This window comes from Pinus tabuliformis, chromosome Q (genome assembly GCF_031772625.1).
Source record: "Pinus tabuliformis cultivar Carrire ecotype Pingquan chromosome Q, CPIR1, whole genome shotgun sequence".
NCBI lineage: Eukaryota > Viridiplantae > Streptophyta > Pinopsida > Pinales > Pinaceae > Pinus > Pinus tabuliformis.
Window position 1 is genome coordinate 343,986,178 of NC_142296.1, and position 24,015 is coordinate 344,010,192.

The window sequence follows — 24,015 nt, forward strand, 5'->3', positions numbered from 1 at the left end:
TCTTTTCATGCAGTTCAAGAAATGGTTTTTAGTAGTTCTAAAAAGTTGTATTCTTCTATCATTATGGATCATCGTGATACCTGTTTTCATTGGACTTTTGTTTGATATTCTGGTGGTAGTCCCTTTGCAGGTTCCTGTAGATGAAAGTTTCGTGTTTCTTCTCTATCAGGATTGGGATTTTGGGCTTATATTTCTCAAGATATGGACAAAATTGGTATTGCTAGGTCAAATGGCACCCCTTACAGATGACAGTTGGCGAATGAAATTTGAGCAAGTCAAAGCAGATGCGTTTTCTCACTTATGTGGATTATGGGTGCTTCGCCAAATTCTGTCACCAATACTCGTAAAGCTTTTGACAGCACTATGTGCGCCATATGTATTTGCTCGTGATTATAATGCAAATTGAATGACAGGAGTTGAAATTCTGGATGATGATATATGACTTGGAGCAGAGAAAAATTTCAACCTTTTTACAGTGAGAAAAAATAGCGATGCTGCAACTGATGAAGAGAGAGGAAAATTGGAAGTTGTAGGTGAATACCACTTAGGAGCAGCGAAAGACAACATAATTTACCTACAGAATCTCAGAAAGATATATCCATCAAGAGGAAATCAGCCAGAGAAGGTTGCAGTTGATTCCTTGAGCTTTGCAGTTCAAGAAGGAGAGTGTTTTGGATTTCTCGGCACAAAAGGTGCTGGAAAGAGTACAACACTGTCAATGCTATGTGGCGAAGAGCATCCTACGGGAGGGACTGCATACATTTTTGGCAAGGATATTCTTGCACATCCAAAGGCATCACATCAGCATGTAGGTTATTGTCCTCAGTTTGATTCCCTTCTAGAATTACTTACTATTCGAGAACATCTCGAGCTCTATGCACGGATCAAGGGAGTTTCAAAGGAAATATTAGATCAAGTTGTGGAAGGAAAGCTCGCAGAATTTGATTTATGGCCACAAGCAAACAAACCTTCCTGTTCTCTAAGTGGTGGCAATAAACGCAAGTTATCAGTGGCCATAGCAATGATTGGAGATCCTCCTCTAATCATTTTAGATGAACCTTCAACGGGTATGGACCCTATTGCAAAGCGATTTATGTGGGATGTCATCTCACGTATATCAACTAGGCAAGGGAAAACAACAGTTATCCTGACAACACATAGCATGAATGAAGCACAGGCCCTTTGTACACGCATTGGAATTATGGTTGGGGGGTGGCTTTGTTGTCTTGGAAGTCCTCAACATTTGAAAACATGCTTTGGCAACTATCTTGAACTTGAGGGGAAACCTGTTAATGTTAGTGTGGTAGAATTAGATAACTTGTGCAATACTCTACAAGATATGTTGTTTGACTTTCCGAGCCATTCTAGAGGTATCTTGAGTGATCTGGAAATTTGTATTGGAGGATCAGAGGCTGGCTCCTCCACTCACATGTTAGAAACTAATTTGTCACTTTAATGATCATTGTTGCGGGGCGTAGACTAGGCAATGAGGAGTATGTGAAAACTCTAATTTCAAACAGCCCTTGCATCGATGGAGTTTTTAGTGAGCAATTATCAGAAAAATTATTTCGTGATGGTGGCATTCCATTAGTTTGTTAATATTTTTAGGCATGGATCTCTTGTTATACGTCTGCCAGATTCAGAATCTAGCCAGATTCCTACAGTTATATTTGGAACAGTCAATGGTGTTATTGGTGTCATTGCATCTCTTCCTCAGGAGCAATATCTGTTTCTTGAAAAGTTGCAAGCAAATCTTGTCAAAGTGATCAAGGGAGTAGGGTGCTTAAGCCATGAACAGTGGCGATCATTTAGCAATGAAAGGAAGACTGTGGATACAAAAAAGTTTCCTGGACGGTGATTTGATTGAGTCATTTCTGGATCTCAGCAGAAATCGGAAGGAGGAAATTGCAACTGCAATGTCTGTTCCAGTAGAGGTAAAGCAACTATCTCTCAAGAGGAATGTGGTGTTTAAGAGTTAAAAAGGGCCTTTGCATTCAGTTTTGAACAGCTTCAGGGCACATGAAAAGAGACATTTCAAGATAATGAAGCTCAAGACAGTCAGATTTTGGTGTTAAACTGTGTTTTGTGATTACACAACAGTTTTGTAGCGCGCTACGAAATTGCTGAAAAGGACGCAGAATGCACAGCAGTTTCGTAGCTCGCTACGAAATTGCTGTAGCTGCATAATTAAATTCAGTCGACCAATTTTGAAGGACTAAGGGGAAATTTTCTGAAAGGGAGTTTCAGAAAAGGACCATCTACTATGTGAAAGTCACCAGCAATGGCAAAACAAGCGGAAGAAAGATATGAACTCAAAGTTTTTGTTATACCAATGATCACCGCTAGTATTGACCATGACTTTTCGAGCAGCTTTGAAGAGATTTTGTCGTCACACAGGTATACAGGAAAGGTTTACATCACATGAGGAATGTGGCACTCCAATAGAATTTTGGGTAACTAAAGAAGAACAATTTGGTTAATTGGTTTCAAATATCCTCGAGGAAACCAAAAGCAGAAAAACAGGGGCAGCTTCCTACTTTTCAGGAGCATTAAAGGAGATGAGACATTAAGGGCCATCAAGGAGTTTTAAACATCCACCAAGACAAACTGAAAGAGACCACTTGTCAGAGAACGAATTTTGATTGTAATTAATGCTATTACCAGCATGATGATAGAGTTAGACTCCTAATTGTTGTAGGTTTCTAGAGTTGTAAATTAGTAGTAAGTTGCTTTTAATTGTTAGTTTAATATGTCAATAGGTGTCATGATAAGGAGAATTCGAGTTCCCCTCATGCTGGAGGAGGAATCTCAGTTAGGTTGAAGAGCTCTATATATAGGAGAAAGAGCAATGTAATAAGGGTTGGAAAGTTTCAGAGAAATTGGAACTATTGTGCTATGTATATGACTCTATTTTAGTAATACAAGACTTGGCTTTACTTCTCAGGAATCAGAAGGAGTTTACTGTTTAGAATGTTGTGTATCGTCCTCTCTTTAGTATTTTCAGTGGTATAGATGTGTGATTACTTAGAAATCACTATTTGTGCTCTAATTTCCTTCACATATTTATAAACTGTGTTGTCCTGTATGTTTCTAGTGTATTATGAATGGTTAAATTTTGTATGCCCTGACTTCTATGTAATGTTGATATCATTGTTATACTGAAACGAATTTGACTCCATAAGCCCAATGGATACTTTCTAGTTGTGTTTCCACCACTCATATTTTTACATTCGTTTCATAAGAGTTAGCCATCTTAATCATAATCAAAGATCATTAATCCTTTGAGAGAGCGCTCTCAGGTTGGGGAGGCTAAGCCTCAGCCTAAAGTAGGTTTGAAATAGTTACTTAAGGTCTTCCTGGTCAGCAGCCTATCAGGGTCCTATTTTGGTGATAACATTTTGGTGCGTCTGCCGGGAGTCTGAAGATTAATCATTCCTAAAATCAAGAAGACTGAACTTCTGAAGGTAGCAGGAGCTCAGAAGAATTTTCGAGGCTGCAATCTACCTTGGCGACTCCATTGTTGAAGAATTCGAAATTCATAGATTCATGGTGATTCCACTGGAGTTATGAAGGACCCAGATGCTACCATTCTTATTTCAAGGTATGCATGCATAAATTTTTTAGGAATTCATGGTTTCCCAAATCATTTTCCCAAGGATGCATATTTTCTAAGGAATGGTCCAAAATTCAATGGAGAAGATTTGAGTTTAACTTTGAAGCATATATCAGATTTCTGTGATTTTACCGAGCTTCTTAGAGTTAAACATGAGGATGTTTGCATTATGTTGTTCTATGATTCATTTCAAGGGAAATGTAAACAGTGGATTGAAAGCTTTCCTACCAAATCTATTAAGTCATTTGAAGACTTTTGGTTTATGTTTTTGGAGGAATGGATAGATAGATCAGATTTGGTGGCAAACTTTCCTTCAATTCAAGGTTTCAAACAATGGAATAATGATCATATTAATGAAGAAATAGATGAAAATTTTTCTTTGTCCTTGTCTTCTTATCTAAAATCATTTCAGTGCAAGACAAAAGATAAGATGAAATTTTTGGATGAAGTTGCTAAGGACATTGAGAAAGACATTGAAGGTTTACAAGGTCAAATTCAATCATATAGTCTTCATGGTCATGATCATTCTTTTCAAAAGGTTTCTATGTCAGAACACAAGGAGAGGGTGTTGCTTCCTATCTCTTTCGTGATTGAGGAAGAATACACTGTTATTGAAGATCAGTTGGCACAACCAGAAAGTTACGAGAACCATCAAGCTGATCATGTATTCTGGGATCCTATAGCTAAATACATGGAAGAGTTTTACTCTCCAATGTTTCAGTTTTTCTATGAAGATTAGAGGCAATTTCAGTGGCAGTGGTCATCACAATATCATAGTGGCTCTAAACTCCGATGCAGTCAAAAATCTCAAATATCAGCTAAGACAAATGATTGGCTACATTGGAAATTTCACATTGATTGAGCTGAAAGAAGTTTGAAATTGATAGGGTAGGTAGGTAGGACAATGCAAATAAGCTCAAGGTTGACTGAGCATTTTTCAGTAGATGTAGATTTCTTTCTCCCACAGTGATCATCAAGCTCAAGCCCGAGGTGAAGGCCCAAGAAGCTTGAAAGGGATGCTTGTCAAGCAAATGTCTGTTATCATAAAGGATGAAGCACTGGACCTGTGAGTTCTTAGTGTATTACAGGAGCACACTATCCCAAGTGGAGCCACTGTTATCACTTAAGAAACAATTTCTAAATTGTTCACATCAGTTCGATTATAAAGGTTAGGTGTTAGTCTGGGTTTAATTTTTCCATGTTTGCTTCAATTCCACGGCTTCCAATAACCCATTGCATTAAGTGCAACGATCTTTATTCCTTCAATATCGGATGTTATGTCATTTGGGCTGCGGCAGCTGGAGTTGGATATTTAGTAGACTATTTGAGAGTTCACAGCTTCAGAGTTCTTTTCATGTAGTTCATAAAATGGTTTTTAATAGTTCTGAAAAGCTGTATTCTTCTATCATTATGGATCATCGTGATACTTGTTTTCATCGAACTTTTGTTTGATCTTTTGGTGGTAGTTCCTTTGCGGGTTCCTGTAGATGAAAGTCCCGTGTTTCTTCTCTATCAGGATTGGGCTTTTGGGCTTATATTTCTTAAGATATGGACACAATTGGTATTGCTGGGTCCAACGACACCCCTTACAGATGACAGCTGGCAAATTAAATTTGAGCAAGTCAAAGCAGATGGGTTTTCTAGCTTATGCGGATTATGGGTGCTTCGCCAAATTTTGTCACCAATACTCGTAAAGCTTTTGACAGCACTCTGTGCGCCATATGTCTTTGCTCGTGATTATAATGCAAATTGAATGACAACAGTTGAAATTCTAGATGATGATATATACCTTGGAGTAGAGAACAATTTCAACCTTTTTACAGTGAGAAAAAATAGCGATGCTGCAACTGATGAAGAGAGAGGAAAATTGGAAGTTGTAGGTGAATACCACTTAGGAGCAGCGAAAGACAACATAATTTACCTATAGAATCTCAGAAAGATATATCCATCAAGATGAAATCAGCCAGAGAAGGTTGCAGTTGATTCCTTGAGCTTTGCAGTTCAAGAAGGAGAGTGTTTAGGAGAGTATTTTGGATTTCTCGGCACAAAAGGTGCTGGAAAGAGTACAACACTTTCAATGCTATGTGGCGAAGAGCATCCTACGGGAGGGACTACATACATTTTTGGCAAGGATATTCTTGCACATCCAAAGGCATCACATCAGCATGTAGGTTATTGTCCTTAGTTTGATGCCCTTCTAGAATTACTTACTGTTCGAGAACATCTCGAGCTCTATGCACGGACCAAGGGAGTTTCAAAGGAAATATTAGATCAAGTTGTGGAAGGAAAGCTCGCAGAATTTGATTTATGGCCACAAGCAAACAAAACTTCCTATTCTCTAAGTGGTGGCAATAAACGCAAGTTATCAGTGGCCATAGCAATGATTGGAGATCCTCCTCTAATCATTTTAGATGAACCTTCAACAGGTATGGACCCTATTGCAAAGCGATTTATGTGGGATGTCATCTCACGTATATCAACTAGGCAAGGGAAAACAACAGTTATCCTGACAACACATAGCATGAATGAAGCATAGGCCCTTTGTACACGCATTGGAATTATGGTTGGGGGGTGGCTCTGTTGTCTTGGAAGTCCTCAACATTTGAAAACCAACTTTGGCAACTATCTTGAACTTGAGGGGAAACCTGTTAATGTTAGTGTGGTAGAATTAGATAACTTGTGCAATACTCTACAAGATATGTTGTTTGACTTTCCGAGCCATTCTAGAGGTATCTTGAGTGATCTGGAAATTTGTATTGGAGGATCAGAGGCTGGCTCCTCCACTCACATGTCAGAAACTAATTTGTCACTTGAAATGATCATTGTTGCGGGGCGTAGACTAGGCAATGAGGAGTATGTGCAAAACCTAATTTCAAACAGCCCTTGCATCGATGGAGTTTTTAGTGAGCAATTATTAGAACAATTATTCCGTAATGGTGGCATTCCATTAGTTTGTTAATATTTTTAGGCATGGATCTCTTGTTATACGTCTGCCAAATTCAGAATCTAGCCAGATTCCTACAGTTATATTTGGAACAGTCAATGGTGTTATTGGTGTCATTGCATCTCTTCCTCAGGAGCAATATCTGTTTCTTGAAAAGTTGCAAGAAAATCTTGTCAAAGTGATCAAGGTAGTAGGGTGCTTAAGCCATGAACAGTGGCGATCATTTAGCAATGAAAGGAAGACTATGGATACAAAAAACTTTCCTGGATGGTGATTTGATTGAATCATTTCTGGATCTCAGCAGAAATTGGAAGGAGGAAATTGCAACTGAAATGTCTGTTCCAGTAGAGGTAAAGCAACTATCTCTCAAGAGGAATGTGGTGTTTAAGAGTTAAAAAGGACCTTTGCATTCAGTTTTGAACAGCTTCAGGGCACATGAAAAGAGACATTTCAAGATAATTAAGCTCAAGACAGTCAAATTTTGGTGTTAAACTGTGTTTTGTGATTACACAACAGTTTTGTAGCGCGCTACGAAACTGCTGCAAAGGATGCAGAATGCACAGTAGTTTCGTAGCGCACTGTGAAATTGTTGTAGCTACATAATTAAATTCAGTCGACCAATTTTGAAGGACTAAGGGGAAATTTTCTGAAAGGGAGTTTCAGAAAAGGACCATATACTATGTGCAAGTCACCAGCAATGGCAAAACAAGCGGAAGAAAGATATGAACTCAAAGTTTTTGTTATACCAATGATCACCGCTAGTATTGACCATGACTTTTCGAGCAACTTTGAAGAGATTTTGTCGTCACACAGGTATACAGGAAAGGTTTACAGCACATGAGGAACGTGGCACTCCAATAGAATTTTGGGTAACTAAAGAAGAACAATTTGGTTAATTGGTTTCAAATATCCTCGAGGAAACCAAAAGCAGAAAAACAGGGGCAGCTTCCTACTTTTCAGGAGCAGTAAAGGAGATGAGACATTAAGGGCCAGCAAGGAGTTTTAAACATCCACCAAGCCAAACTGAAAGAGACCACTTGTCAGAGAACGAATTTTGATTGTAATTAATGCTATTACCAGCATGATGATAGAGTTAGACTCCTAATTGTCTTAGGTTTCTAGAGCTGTCAATTAGTAGTAAGTTGCTTTTAATAGTTAGTTTAATATGTCAATAGGTGTCATGATAAGGAGAATTCGAGTTCCCCTCATGCTGGAGGAGGAATCTCAGTTAGGTTGAAGAGCTCTATATATAGGAGAAAGAGCAATGTAATAAGGGTTGGAAAGTTTCAGAGAAATTGGAACTATTGTGCTATGTATATGACTCTGTTTTAGTAATACAAGACTTGGCTTTACTTCTCAGGAATCAGAAGGAGTTTACTGTTTAGAATGTTGTGTATCGTCCTCTCTTTAGTATTTTCAGTGGTATAGATGTGTGATTAATTAGAAATCACTATTTGTGCTCTAATTTCCTTCACATATTTATAAACTGTGTTGTCCTGTATGTTTCTGGTGTATTCTGAATGGTTAAATTTTGCATGCCCTGACTTCTATGTAATGTTGATATCATTGTTATACTGAAACGAATTTGACTCCATAAGCCCAATGGATACTTTCTAGTTGTGTTTCCACCACTCATATTTTTACATTCATTTCATAAGAGTTAGCCATCTTAATCATAATCAAAGATCATTAATCCTTTGAGAGAGCGCTCTCAGGTTGGGGAGGCTAAGCCTCAGCCTAAAGTAGGTTTGAAATAGTTACTTAAGGTCTTCCTGGTTAGCAGCCTATCAGGGTCCTATTTTGGTGATAACATTTTGGTGCGTCTGCCGGGAGTCTGAAGATTAATCATTCCTAAAATCAAGAAGACTGAACTTCTGAAGGTAGCAGGAGCTCAAAAGAATTTTCGAGGCTGCAATCTACCTTGGCGACTCCATTGTTGAAGAATTCGAAATTCATAGATTCATGGTGATTCCACTGGAGTTATGAAGGACCCAGATGCTACCATTCTTATTTCAAGGTATGCATGCATAAATTTTTTGGGAATTCATGGTTTCCCAAATCATTTTCCCAAGGATGCATATTTTCTAAGGAATGGTCCAAAATTCAATGGAGAAGATTTGAGTTTAATTTTGAAGCAAATATCAGATTTCTGTGATTTTACCGAGCTTCTTAGAGTTAAACATGAGGATGTTTGCATTATGTTGTTCTATGATTCATTTCAAGGGAAATGTAAACAGTGGATTGAAAGCTTTCCTACCAAATCTATTAAGTCATTTGAAGACTTTTGGGTTATGTTTTTGGAGGAATGGATAGATAGATCAGATTTGGTGGCAAACTTTCCTTCAATTCAAGGTTTCAAACAATGGAATAATGATCATATTAATGAAGAAATAGATGAAAATTTTTCTTTGTCCTTGTCTTCTTATCTAAAATCATTTCAGTGCAAGACAGAAGATAAGATGAAATTTTTGGATGAAGTTGCTAAGGACATTGAGAAAGACATTGAAGGTTTACAAGGTCAAATTCAATCATATAGTCTTCATGGTCATGATCATTCTTTTCAAAAGGTTTCTATGTCAGAACACAAGGAGAGGGTGTTGCTTCCTATCTCTTTCGTGATTGAGGAAGAATACACTGTTATTGAAGATCAGTTGGCACAACCAGAAAGTTACGAGAACCATCAAGCTGATCATGTATTCTGGGATCCTATAGCTAAATACATGGAAGAGTTTTACTCTCCAGTGTTTCAGTTTTTCTATGAAGATCAGAGGCAATTTCAGTGGCAGTGGTCATCACAATATCATAGTGGCTCTGAACTCCGATGCAGTCAAAAAACTCAAATATCAGATAAGACAAATGATTGGCTACATTGGAAATTTCACATTGATTGAGCTGAAAGAAGTTTGAAATTGATAGGGTAGGTAGGTAGGGCAATGCAAATAAGCTCAAGGTTGACTGAGCATTTTTCAGTAGATGTAGATTTCTTTCTCCCACAGTGATCATCAAGCTCAACCCTGAGGTGAAGGCCCAAGAAGCTTGAAAGGGATGCTTGTCAAGCAAATGTCTGTTATCATAAAGGATGAAGCATTGGACCTGTGAGTTCTTAGTGTATTACAGGAGCACACTATCCCAAGTGGAGCCACTGTTATCACTTAAGAAACAATTTCTAAATTGTTCACATCAGTTCGATTATAAAGGTTAGGTGTTAGTCTGGGTTTAATTTTTCCATGTTTGCTTCAATTCCACGGCTTCCAATAACCCATTGCATTAAGTGCAACGATCTTTATTCCTTCAATATCGGATGTTATGTCATTTGGGCTGCGGCAGCTGGAGTTGGATATTTAGTAGACTATTTGAGAGTTCACAGCTTCAGAGTTATTTTCATGTAGTTCATAAAATGGTTTTTAATAGTTCTGAAAAGCTGTATTCTTCTATCATTATGGATCATCGTGATACTTGTTTTCATCGAACTTTTGTTTGATCTTCTGGTGGTAGTTCCTTTGCAGGTTCCTGTAGATGAAAGTCCCGTGTTTCTTCTCTATCAGGATTGGGCTTTTGGGCTTATATTTCTTAAGATATGGACACAATTGGTATTGCTGGGTCCAACGACACCCCTTACGGATGACAGCTGGCAAATGAAATTTGAGCAAGTCAAAGCAGATGGGTTTTCTAGCTTATGTGGATTATGGGTGCTTCGCCAAATTTTGTCACCAATACTCGTAAAGCTTTTGACAGCACTCTGTGCGCCATATGTCTTTGCTCGTGATTATAATGCAAATTGAATGACAGCAGTTGAAATTCTAGATGATGATATATACCTTGGAGTAGAGAACAATTTCAACCTTTTTACAGTGAGAAAAAATAGCGATGCTGCAACTGATGAAGAGAGAGGAAAATTGGAAGTTGTAGGTGAATACCACTTAGGAGCAGCGAAAGACAACATAATTTACCTATAGAATCTCAGAAAGATATATCCATCAAGAGGAAATTAGCCAGAGAAGGTTGCAGTTGATTCCTTGAGCTTTGCAGTTCAAGAAGGAGAGTGTTTTGGATTTCTCGGCACAAAAGGTGCTGGAAAGAGTACAACACTTTCAATGCTATGTGGCGAAGAGCATCCTACGGGAGGGATTGCATACATTTTTGGCAAGGATATTCTTGCACATCCAAAGGCATCACATCAGTATGTAGGTTATTGTCCTCAGTTTGATGCCCTTCTAGAATTACTTACTGTTCGAGAACATCTCGAGCTCTATGCACGGATCAAGGGAGTTTCAAAGGAAATATTAGATCAAGTTGTGGAAGGAAAGCTCGCAGAATTTGATTTATGGCCACAAGCAAACAAAACTTCCTATTCTCTAAGTGGTGGAAATAAACGCAAGTTATCAGTGGCCATAGCAATGATTGGAGATCCTCCTCTAATCATTTTAGATGAACCTTCAACAGGTATGGACCCTATTGCAAAGCGATTTATGTGGGATGTCATCTCACGTATATCAACTAGGCAAGGGAAAACAACAGTTATCCTGACAACACATAGCATGAATGAAGCATAGGCCCTTTGTACATGCATTGGAATTATGGTTGGGGGGCGGCTCTGTTGTCTTGGAAGTCCTCAAAATTTGAAAACCAACTTTGGCAACTATCTTGAACTTGAGGGGAAACCTGTTAATGTTAGTGTGGTAGAATTAGATAACTTGTGCAATACTCTATAAGATATGTTGTTTGACTTTCCGAGCCATTCTAGAGGTATCTTGAGTGATCTGGAAATTTGTATTGGAGGATCAGAGGATGGATTCTCCACTCACATGTCAGAAACTAATTTGTCACTTAAAATGATCATTGTTGCGGGGCGTAGACTAGGCAATGAGGAGTATGTGCAAAACCTAATTTCAAACAGCCCTTGCATCGATGGAGTTTTTAGTGAGCAATTATTAGAACAATTATTCCGTAATGGTGGCATTCCATTAGTTTGTTAATATTTTTTGGCATGGATCTCTTGTTATACGTCTGCCAAATTCAGAATCTAACCAGATTCCTACAGTTATATTTGGAACAATCAATGGTGTTATTGGTGTCATTGCATCTCTTCCTCAGGAGCAATATCTGTTTCTTGAAAAGTTGCAAGAAAATCTTGTCAAAGTGATCAAGGTAGTAGGGTGCTTAAGCCATGAACAGTGGCGATCATTTAGCAATGAAAGGAAGACTATGGATACAAAAAACTTTCCTGGATGGTGATTTGATTGAATCATTTCTGGATCTCAGCAGAAATTGGAAGGAGGAAATTGCAACTGAAATGTCTGTTCCAGTAGAGGTAAAGCAACTATCTCTCAATAGGAATGTGGTGTTTAAGAGTTAAAAAGGACCTTTGCATTCAGTTTTGAACAGCTTCAGGGCACATGAAAAGAGACATTTCAAGATAATTAAGCTCAAGACAGTCAAATTTTGGTGTTAAACTGTGTTTTGTGATTACACAACAGTTTCGTAGCGCGCTACAAAACTGCTGCAAAGGATGCAGAATGCGCAGTAGTTTCGTAGCGCACTGTGAAATTGTTGTAGCTACATAATTAAATTCAGTCGACCAATTTTGAAGGACTAAGGGGAAATTTTCTGAAAGGGAGTTTCAGAAAAGGACCATATACTATGTGCAAGTCACCAGCAATGGAAAAACAAGCGGAAGAAAGATATGAACTCAAAGTTTTTGTTATACCAATGATCGCCGCTAGTATTGACCATGACTTTTCGAGCAACTTTGAAGAGATTTTGTCGTCACACAGGTATACAGGAAACGTTTACAGCACATGAGGAACGTGGCACTCCAATAGAATTTTGGGTAACTAACGAAGAACAATTTGGTTAATTGGTTTCAAATATCCTCGAGGAAACCAAAAGCAGAAAAACAGGGGCAGCTTCCTACTTTTCAGGAGCAGTAAAGGAGATGAGACATTAAGGGCCAGCAAGGAGTTTTAAACATCCACCAAGCCAAACGGAAAGAGACCACTTGTCAGAGAACGAATTTTGATTGTAATTAATGCTATTACCAGCATGATGATAGCGTTAGACTCCTAATTGTCTTAGGTTTCTAGAGCTTTCAATCAGTAGTAAGTTGCTTTTAATAGTTAGTTTAATATGTCAATAGGTGTCATGATAAGGAGAATTCGAGTTCCCCTCATGCTGGAAGAGGAATCTCAGTTAGGTTGAAGAGCTCTATATATAGGAGAAAGAGCAATGTAATAAGGGTTGGAAAATTTCAGAGAAATTGGAACTATTGTGCTATGTATATGACTCTGTTTTAGTAATACAAGACTTGGCTTTACTTCTCAGGAATCAGAAGGAGTTTACTGTTCAGAATGTTGTGTATCATCCTCTCTTTAGTATTTGCAGTGGTATAGATGTGTGATTACTTAGAAATCACTATTTGTGCTCTAATTTCCTTCACATATTTATAAACTGTGTTGTCCTGTATGTTTCTGGTGTATTCTGAATGGTTAAATTTTGTATGCCCTGACTTCTATGTAAGGTTGATATCATTGTTATACTGAAACGAATTTGACTCCATAAGCCCAATGGATACTTTCTAGTTGTGTTTCCACCACTCATATTTTTACATTCGTTTCATAAGAGTTAGCCATCTTAATCATAATCAAAGATCATTAATCCTTTGAGAGAACCCTCTCAGGTTGGGGAGGCTAAGCCTCAGCATAAAGTAGGTTTGAAATAGTTACTTAAGGTCTTCCTGGTCAGCAACCTATCAGGGTCGTATTTTGGTGATAACACATTGTGAAGTTATATCATGCTAATATAGATTGATTGTGCATACAAGATAGCCGCCCCTAAGATATATTAAGGTATGAGTTTGCTTATGGCATATATCTGTTGTTTGAATGTTTCATTACTTGCATGATATGAGTATGTGTTTATAAGATTACAAGAAGGCATGATCTTGTTTTAAGATGGTTGTACTAACACATATGTGCTGAGACAACTAATATGCGCTGGAGTGTAAGTAGGTGCTAGTTGTAGTAGTATGAGTAATGATTGTTAATTGATTATATCATGGTTGTTAGTCTTGGAAAATGTTTATTTAAATTAATCGACATGATGTTTTAATCCTTGGAACATGTGGCATACATTCATTCAGTGATGTGATAATACATAGTAAGACTCAGTTGCAGCAAGGTAAAGTTAAAAGAAAGGAATTGGGTGAGAATTCCTTTGGTTATGTTTGGAAACCACAATTCCAAACGAATGAATGCTTTGAATATAGAAAGTCTTCTTAACCTAGATATTGCCTGATATTATGTGGATATATGTTATATTCCTAAACATGTATTTGATAGATATATTACGTTGGTTTTCATCTATGGCTGAATTCATCAAGGCAATGGAGTCCCTTGAGAGATGATATATGTATGAGTTTAGTTACAAGTCAACGTGTTGGGTACAACAAGGAAAGGTAATCGATGTATTGTTATATTTATTTATTAACTTACAATTATGTGTTTATGGCAGTATGATGCAGGGATTGCATGGAAAAAGAGATAGTCATGAAATATTGAAGAAGGTTGAGGTTGAATTTCCCTTGGAGGCATTAGGAAACCATGTGGTTAAGTCATGGTATTTGTTGGGATTTTTGTGCCTTTGGTATTTTGTGATTTGTTTGATCTTGATTAATGGGTTTTGATTGTGTCTGAGGCAAGGCCTTTGCACTTTTTTTGTGGTGTCATGTTGCTATTGGTGTTTCATGGTTTTCTTCTTGTTTGTTTCTTGTTCTCGCCTTTATATTTTGAGGGTCTTAGTAATTGGTTGGGAAGAAGGAAGTTAATGGAGCTCAGGAAGAGGTGAATGAAACCCAATAGGTGATGTAAGGCCCAAATGAAGCTCGTTGCATGAATAAGGGTAGTTGAAGGCAAGAGTATGACAATAGGTTGGACTAATGGGGTCCATTGAGGTAAATGGATGGTGGTAGGATAATCATGAAATGTAGAGTAAATGATTTGAGGCATTAGATGACTTGGCTATGTTAGGAATTGTTGTTCTCAATGTTGTGCTTGTTGTGCATGTTGTGCATGGATAAAGGCTGTTCTCTTAACCTTTACCCTATTATATTTGGTAATTATGTTGTGATCATGATTATTTTGATGTCCATATATGTATATATGTATGTATGTATGTCGTTGTTTGATAGGATCATGCTTGTTTTATGCTAATGTTTATATATATTGTTATAGGTCATTTTGTCACATCTGATCATTGAGCCTCCTAATGGAATCAACAAACATCCTATTTCCCCTTGTCACCACCTTGCACAAATCCCTAAGCATGTACATTTCATTTCCCAGAATTTCAGCCCTAAACTGCTTCATCTGAACCAGTTAAAGGACCAACGCTCCCTATAGGCCTACTAGGGTGTGTTCACCAACATGTTGCTCCACTATGGCCTGTGTTGGCCACCAGCAGGTTACTCCCCTTTGCACTTGCGTTGGTTCTAGAAATCCTGGAGAATGATCAGAATTCGAGAAGCTTTCCCTTCTAGAGGTTTCCAAAAGTTGTTACAACTACTTACCTTGGATAAAACATTCTGATTCTATCCTTCCCTACATTGGAGTTTTCACCATTTATCCTTTGATCCTATCCCTCCATCAAAGGTGGATACCTTACCCTAGTTTCTTAATTGGATAAGAACTCCCAACTTACCCTACTTCTCTATGCCTTCCTAGCCTTCTATCTGGTTGGGCGTTGGATTTTGGAGAGTGGATATGCCCTTATGGTATTGTAGTGAGTGGTTATCATCTCATGAATTTAAGGTGATTGGAGGTGCATATTGTGACAAGGAAAGGACAAGTCAACAACTTGGAGAAGATCTTCTACAAGATCAACTGCTACTTACAGTTGTAATCTCCTCAAGTTTATATTAATGCAAAGAATTCATTTTTTTCCTATATGTGATGATCATGCTTGGACTTCTACTTCTTTTCCTATAGAGATTCCAATTGATGAATACCAAGACCAAGACTCTTGACTTATTTTCCACTCCAAGACCAAGTCACAAAGGCTTCCTTATTTAACTTATGCTTCGTTGAGTCAATTATAGTAAAAATACTTCCTCCTCCCACCTTCCTTGGTTAATCTTCAGATTTGTGCCCTTTGATTAGGTCTTATCCTTTCGGCCCTCCTTTAGAAACCCTAGTTCTAGTACTTGACTTTGTTTTATATCTTGATCTCCTTCGCTTGGATAGAAAAATGTTATACTATAACTCAGCCTAATGATTCTCTTCCTTGATTTGGTCTTGAAACACATTTGTAACAATTTCACTTCCTTTTATTGTAGATTGTACTCCTCTTCTTCGCACATGTGGGAGGAATCATCCAAAACATATCCAAGATATTACGGCTACTCTTCCTCGAATTCTTTGCTGGAATATAGGCTGCTTCCTTCACACTTCTTATATATTTCAGATGCTTGTTATAATATCCTTCAAGTGAGGCTGAGCACCTCTATATATAGTGGTTATTCCATGCATAATAGGTCGACATTACTTCAATACTAGGTCGAAATTACTTTCTAGAGCCATATTCATTTCCTTTTGCAGGCCGACTTGGAGGAGGAATTGCGAAAAGTCTTGGAGGGTTAATTATACTTATGACTCATGCAAGATGTCACATTGCTAAGAAGGTTCCTTCATACATGACATAGACTCATATTGAATTTTATGACTAGATGGAAAAACCTAAAGGCTCACAATGGGAGCCATCACAATGACAAAAATAAAATTCCTTGCTCATGAAACCCATGAGAAAAGCATTACAATAATAATATTATTTTTCTTCTTTTCATCAATTACATAAAATCACAATTACACATGTCATTATGAAGAACGAACCTAGTCACACTTTTCAACACTCCCTCTTAACTAGGGAGGTATTCATAATGGTATTTGGTCACTCTCAATCTGAAGAATTTCTCATAAGAAGAGTCAGATTAGTAACCTATCCATATAGCATCATATTGACCAACATTGTGACATAGCAAGGCCTTGACTAACAGATCTATCTCTCAATGAGATCTTAACACAATGCTAGAAAGACCAATGATGTATAGACACCCTCATCATTGTCTCTCTCGGAACAAACCCCACCTAGGTTCTTAATGTGTTCCACCAGGACTATTCTTATTTTGGAGATCCAATCCTCAAAGAATATATGTCCTCAATGAATACTCTTATCTTGGATTCCCTAATACATCCTTAAAGAGCATCAGATGTCAGATGTTTAACCAATCCTCCATTTTGCCTTCCCTAGTGAAGACAAGAATGATGTGTCTATCTATCCCTCTTAATTAGGGAGGACATATCCATTCTAATAAAGGAATGTACTCATTCTTACGGAAGGAATGTACCTAATCTCCCCTTGGCTTAGGAATTTCCAAGTTTCTTCCAAGTAAGAAACTTGTTTCTAGGCTCTCCCTTAATTAGGGACCTACAACATCTACTCGGGTGGAGATGATGGGACAACAAACATTCCTGAAGAACTCCTCTTCACAATGTCATGAATGTATTTATGTTATTTAAGAGTCTTCATGTTTGGGACTTCTACATAGGCCACCAACCACCCTCACTTTCATCTGTGAGTAAACCATGTCATCATCAGAAAGTGATCCATCAATTAATAAATGGCCTTCCTTCATCCATGCTATTTTTTTCATTCCATGTTTACTTAATTATTTTTCATCCTACTACATGTGCATCGGTGGTGGAAGACATCCATAGATATTCCCTTGGTAGCGTTTCATAAACCCTTGATGGCCCTAGATATTAAAAATCACAGGCATATTCAAAGCTAATAGTGGTTGGGAGAAGGTAACTGGACCTAATTGAACCAGTTGGAGTCACTATCCCAAATGAAAAAGGAGTTGTTTTAAGGTCTGGACCAGGTGGTTATCCCCAATGTTGTGGCAGAGATTTTTGAGGCCTCAACAGGTCCTGAGACTGGAGAACAAGTCAGTGTTGAGCTCCTGTTGGCTTTACAAGGTAAAGCAAGCTACAGATGGTAGTGTGGAGAAGAATAAGGCTAGATTTATGGCCCGTGGATTTTCACAGATAGAGGGGATTGACTACGATGGGACCTTTTCTCATGTTGCAAGGTACTCATTGATCAAATCTATATTTCCTCTATTGGCACAGATGGGTTGGAAGATACATTAGATGGATGTAAAGAAAACCTCCCTTAATGGCATGATTGAGGAAGAGGTGTACATAGAGTAGCCTGAAGCTTTTGAGACCTTTGACCGTGAGTCACATGTGTGTCGGCTTAAGAGAGCGTTGTATGGGCTGAAGCAAGCATCCCATTCTTAGTACACCAGGATAGATAGCTACTTTACTGGATTGGAATTCATGAAGAGTGAAGTGGATGTGAACCTGTACCACATAGTGGTGGAAGGTAAAATGTTGATCATTGTACCTTATGTTGATGTTCTAATACTGACAGGTGATGATCAGCGTATCAAATATTGCAAGGAGGACCTTGCAAGAGATTTTGAGATGAAGGTAATGGGGATCATGCATTACTTTCTTGCCATGGAGGTATGGCAGGGAGATGGGGAGTTGTTTGTGTCTCAGGGCAAGTATGCCAACAAGATACTCAGGAGATTCTGCATGGAGAGTAACAAACCCATGGAGACTCCTCTAGCAAGTAACTGGAGGAAGGAAGATGCTACTTCAGGGGAAGTAGTGGAAGCTATTGTTTACAGGCAGCTTGTGGGTTCACTCATGTACTTGGTGAACACACGACCGGATATGTTCTATGCAGTTAACCAGTTAAGTCAAGCAATGGTTAGGCCTGCCAAGTTGCATTAGAATGCGGAAAAGCATGTGTTGAGATACCTCAAGGGCACTTCTCAGTATGGATTATGGTACAGATGGAAAGATGGAGTGAAGCTTCAAGGCTTCACCAATGCATATTGGGTAGGGAGTCCATCTAACTAGAAGAGAACATCAGGAAGGATCTTCAGTATTGGGTCAGCAACAGTTTCTTGGTACAATAGGAAATAGAGATCGATTGCACTTAGTTCGGTAGAGGAAAATTACATGGTTGCGAGTCAAGAAACATGTGAGGCCATCTAGATGAGGAAGATCCTGGTTGGTTTGTTTGTTCAGCAGATGGATCCAACTGTGATTTACTGCAATAATCATAGCTGTGTCAAACTCTATGAAATCCAGTTTTTCATGATCGGTCCAAGCATATTGATATCCAATATCATCATCTTAGATATTTTGTATTGAGGTGGATTATGTTGTTAGAGTACATTCCCACGGAGGAGAAAGATGTTGAAATTTTGACAAAGGCATTGTCAATATGTAAATTCAAGTTTCACAGAGATAGGATCAGGGTAGTTGATAATCCCTTTCTTGTTGAGAGGTACTGTTGAGAAATGACAAAAAGAAACTCCAGTTTAAATTTGTCCTTGAATTTGAACTGTGAATTAAAATCGAATTATATTATCATAGCAACTTGTAAATAGTTAATTAAGTTTAATTAACTTAATTAGCGTATGAATTTCGAGTTGGAAGTCTTTCTGAAGTCATGTATATGTTCTCCCTAAGTTTTAGGGGTCCAGGATGAGTTTAATTGTGAGTTATAATTAGATAACTCAGTTTACTGAGTTATTTTTAGTTAAATTAGTTCCAAAATATTTGTGGAACTAATAGAGAGTTAACAGTTAGTTGGTGCACTAGTGCATCCAAAAGTGTCACTCTAGTTAACTGAAGATTCCCTCATCAGAAACTCATGCATGTTGATTCTGAGAAAGACCCAGTTGAGACTAGAGTGCAGGGACAGTGTACTATCAGTTGTATGATTTAATGAGTTGTATAGATCATTCATGCAATCGGGAACTGGACCTAGTTTGGATTGCACAGTTTTGGAAGCACTCGATTCCCATTAATATGGGCTATTTAGCCATAGGAATTACACAAGGAAATAGGGGCTTGGGAGGCAGTGGAAATTGGGTAAGTGTTGGCTGAGAGAGGGCTTCTGAGGCAGAGAGTTGAGCATACTTGTGCGGAATTGTTCTAGTGAGAACAATCTTTGTATCTTCACTCATATTTCTAATTAATGCAATACAGATAGGAGGGCTTTTAAGCAGTGGCTTTCCCCAGATAAACTTATAGTGCTATGTGCCATTGCTTTATCTTCTTCTTGTTCATATTATTTTCATTGATCTATTGGCTTCTGTTGGTTGAAAGTAGAAGTAGATTCTTGTCCTGTGCTTTAGTACATTGCATGAGCTTGTGAATCTACATGATTTTTCTACAATTTATGAGGATATTTGAGATTTGGGATCAATAACAAGATCTTGGAGAAGTCATGTATGATAGATAAATGATGAAAGTTGTATTAAATGTACTGTCGGAGGAGTGGGGTAACTTTACTTCAAGTATTTATGGGAAGAAAGAAGCTACTCCATTCCAGGATCTATGATCACTATGCAAGATTGAAGAATCTAGACTAAATGCCAAATATGATGTGGGAGAAGGTGAGAAAAATCAAGATTATGCTACAATGACAAGAAGAAAAGGAAAATTTGGGAAGTTTGATTCTCAGAAAAAGAAAAGGAACATGGATAAGTTCCAATGCTATGGGTGTCAATAATATGGACACTACAAAAGAGGAAGAGAAGAGGATCATATCACCAAAGAAGTGGAGGAAGATGAAAAGAAGAAGTCCATGATAAAGGAAGTAAGATATCTCTACTATGACAAAGATAGTCTTCCTCACCTAAGTTCTTTTCAAGTTCCTATGTCTTACATTGTAAGATATGGCTATCATGATTCACTAAATGGGTGCATCAAGGCATCATAGAAGCATTGGAAGAAAGAGCTCAGGACATCATCATAGAGGAACATGAAATATGGTTAGAATCTATGGAAGTCAAGGATGTAGCTCTTGGGAATCTCATTGGAAACATAAGTGGCAAAGTCATATAGTTCAAGGTTCATCATACATCTATCAAAAGGAAACATCTGCTAATGGGGATACTTTAGATCCTCAAGATTCTCTGATGGAATCTTCATTGAAAGGTTCACCGATCATGAGGAGAAGCAAGTGTTTCATCAAGAATTCCAAACATGTGGAATTCATGGGATGATGACATAAAATTGAAGAAGATCAAGGGTTTGAATCTCTTTCAATCAAGGAAGTTGTTGCGGGAAGTTTGGATGATTGAAAGGAAAAATAAGGCATGTGCGCTTAAATTTTATATTGTATAACTCATGTGATATGGTTGCAGATAACATGGATTAGTGCTCTATCTTGAGAGCATAATCAAAGGAATGATCTCCTCCTTCAAAGGAATGTAGAAATGCATGGGTCACACATTCACTAGATGAAATCAACATTATATTTCCTCATATGAAGTATGAGGTGGTTAACTAAAATTGAGGAACCCTTATTGGAAGCTCCTGGGAATGAAATTTGTGAAGAAAGGAAGGAAGAGATCATGGGATACGCAACCATGGAAGACAACAATCAACATCCAAATACCAAGAATATTTCACTAGGATATCTCCATTGAAGATATGAAGACTCTGATGGAGTCTGAAAAAGAAAGAGACCCTTGAAAATATATATATTTGGGAGATGTGTCGATATGTATGCAGGATGTTGATGCAAACTAGAAGATGTAATTATGAAAAATGATCATATAGGTAATGTTGATTTCAATGTTCATTCCTTTATTTCTAAACAAATATTTTGATGGGTTTACGCAAGGTTTCCAAGCGAAAACCTATGGACATCTTCCACCACTAATGCAATGCACATGTAGTAGGATGAAAAATCCTTAAGTAAACATGGCATGAAGAAAGTAGCATGGCATGAAGGAAGGCCAGATATGGATTGATGGATCAATTTTTGATGATGACATGGTTGACTCATGGATGAAAGTGATGGATGGTTGGTGCCCTATGTAGAAGTCCCAAACATGAAGACTCCTAGATAACGAAAATAATTTCATGACATCGTGAAGAGGATTTCTTCAAGCATCTAGTTGTCCCATCATCTCCACTTGAGGAGCTATTGTAGGTAATTAATAGGGAGCCTAGAAACAAGTTTCCTACTTGGAAGAAACTTGTAAATTCCTTAACCAAGTGACAGCTTAGGTACATTCCTTCTATAGGAATGAGTATATTCCTTTATTGGAATAGATATGCCCTCCCTAATTAAGAGGGAGAGATATACATATCATTTTTGTCTTCACTTGGGAAGACAAAATGGAGGATTGGGTAAACATCTTGCATCTCATGCTCTTTAAGGATGTATTATGGCGTCCAAGATAAGAGTAGTTGTTGAGCACTAATATTCTTTGAGGATGGGGAATCCAAGATAGGCATAGTCCTAGTGGAATGCACCCTGATTGGGTGGGGTATGTTCTGAGAGAGGCAATGATGAGGGTGTCTATACATCGTTGGTCTCGCCATCATTGTGCTTAGATGTCATGGAGAGATAGAGTTGTTATTCAAGGCCTTACTATGTGACAATGTTGGTAGATATTATTCTATACAGATGGGTTACCAATCTGGCTCTTCTTATGAGAAATTATTCATATTGAGAATGATCGAGTACCATTACTGATACCTCCCTAGTTAAGAGGGAGTGTTGAAAAGTGTAACTAGGTTCGGTCTTCATAATGACATGTGTAATTGTGATTTTATGTAATTGATGAAAATAAGAAAACTAAAATTATTATTGTAATGCTTGTCTCATGGGTTTCATGAGCAAAAAAAATATTTTAGTGATGGCCCCCATTGTGAGCCTTTAGGTTTTATCATCTATTCATAAAATTCAATTTGAGTCTATGTCATGAATGAAGGACCCTTCTTGGGCATGTTACAATTTTCATGAGTTATTAGATAAGTATAATTATCCCTCCAAGACTTGTCACAGTTCCTCCTCCAAGTTGGCCTACAAAAGGAAATGAAGATGGCTCTAAAAAGTAATGTCGGCCTAGCCTTGAAGTATTTTTGGCCTCTTATGCATGGAATAACCACTATATATAGAGGTTCTCAGCCTTACTTGAAGGAAAGCAAAACAAGAATCTAAAATATATAAGAAGTGTGAAGGAAGCAACCTATATTCCAACGAAGAAGTGGAGGAAGAGTAGCTGCAATATCTTCGAACTATTTTGGGTTATTCCTCCCACACGTGCAAAGAAGAGGAGTACAGTCTGTAGTAAAAGGAAGTTGAATTGTTACAGTTGTGTTTCAAGAAAGAATCAAGGAAGAAAGGAAGATAATCATCAGGCTTAGTTGTAGTAAAATGTTCTTCTATCCAAGCGAAGGAGATTAATATATAAAACAAGGTCAAGTACTACAACGAGGGTTTCTAAGGAGGGTCAAAAGGAGAAATTCTGATCTAAGGGCCGAAATATGAAGATTAGCCAAGGAAGGTGGGAGGAGGAAGGAGTTTTACTATCATTAACTCAAGCTAGTCTAAGTTAAACAAGGAAGCCTTTGTGACTTGGTCTTTTAGTGGAAAATAGGTAAAGGGTCTTGGTATTCATCAATTAGAATCTCTATAAGAAGAAGAATTTGTTTGGGTTTTCCTCTCAAGAGTGAGAGGTTTTGGCCCTAGATGATAGCCTATATTTTGTGTCTCTTGTCTCTTTATGGTTTATGCATTGGTAGTTGTTTGATATTGAAGAAGAACACTAATAACTTTCGTAAAAGAAGATCATAATATGAAAATAAGTTACTAATATAAGAGAAATAACATAATTCATATGCCCTAGATTTCTCAACAAATTCTAGGGTTTGTAACAAAGCACTAATAGAAATTCATATTCTAGGAGATAATGATTTTTAGTTTTGATAGTAAAATCCAGGGTTTGCAACTAACCCTAGTAGAAGTATGAGCTGTAAAAGTATATAGTTGATGTATAGTATTATGATTGGATTATTATTTGTTTGAATTGATGATATCTAAGGCTTTGTATGTCAAAGATGAAGTCTAGGGTTTGTGACAAAACCCTAGCAAGAAGTTGAAGTCTATTATGTGTCTCTTATGAACCTAACTAAGTTTAGGTGTTTGATATATAAAGTCTAAATAATTCCATTGTAGTAACATGATTTTGATATAGTTAGCTTCATGCTTCCGTATGTTTGTATTTGGTTGTACTTGCTATTAAAATTCTACTGGTACATAATCTTCACATGATGAAGATGTCTATATGATAATAATAAGCATGATGAAAGAAGTTATGATGATGAATATGACCTTGAAGCCATAAGAAGGAATGGAGCCATGAAAGGCTCGTTGATGCTATAGAAGAAGGAAGTGGTTGATATCCCTAAGTTAAGAAGGAGCCTCAATAGGAAAGGGTATATATCCCCAGTTGAGTGGGAGGGAATATTATGACAGTAAGTAAAGTGAAGTAAGAATGGAACCAAATGAATGAAATTATTAC